A 705-nucleotide genomic window follows, 5' to 3' on the forward strand; every position below is an offset into this window, starting at 1 on the left:
GGCCGAGCGAAACGAAGACCACGCGGGAGAGTTTCTGCAAAAAATCTTCTGTTTTCTCCAAAATTACATACCATCACATAACTGGCGTTTGTACTTCGACCTAAGGTATTATAGCATCCCATCATCGATTTTATTCTTTCCCTCGATTCAATTGTGAACTCTGAGTTTCGATTATTTATGCTTTTCCAGTGAATTATGTGTACATTCTGACTTTCCACAGTTATTACGAAAAATCAAGGTTGTCAAACAAGCTGCAGAGAATTGGAATGTAATCTGGTATTTATCCTAGCGAAGCTGGAGGTATCCCATGAACGCATACTGAGATCGACTTGAGACATTATTTTCCCGATAATATATGATAAAGAAGCATCCTTTGTTGCCAAAATGTGGCTACAGTAGGGGACAGAAGTTCGCCAAACTTTGGGAACATTCTAAATTAAAGCCATATGTACTCGATGACTATACACGCTAATTGCTTTACCAACAGCTGGAGACAGACTAAATTAAGTTCCCTGCAAAATATTGTGGTCTGGGACCCCTTAAATGTTGAGATATTTGAATTTTCATTTTGATCTGGATCGTCCTATTTATAGATTTGGCAACACATGTAACGTTGATGCAAGGGAGAGAACACCGCGGCTTTGTTGACATCCTCACTTTTTCAGAGGCTAGAACAAGCTGTAATGCATGTATTATGGTGATGAT

This window comes from Littorina saxatilis, linkage group LG8 (genome assembly GCF_037325665.1).
Source record: "Littorina saxatilis isolate snail1 linkage group LG8, US_GU_Lsax_2.0, whole genome shotgun sequence".
In the NCBI taxonomy this organism is placed as follows: Eukaryota; Metazoa; Mollusca; class Gastropoda; order Littorinimorpha; family Littorinidae; genus Littorina; species Littorina saxatilis.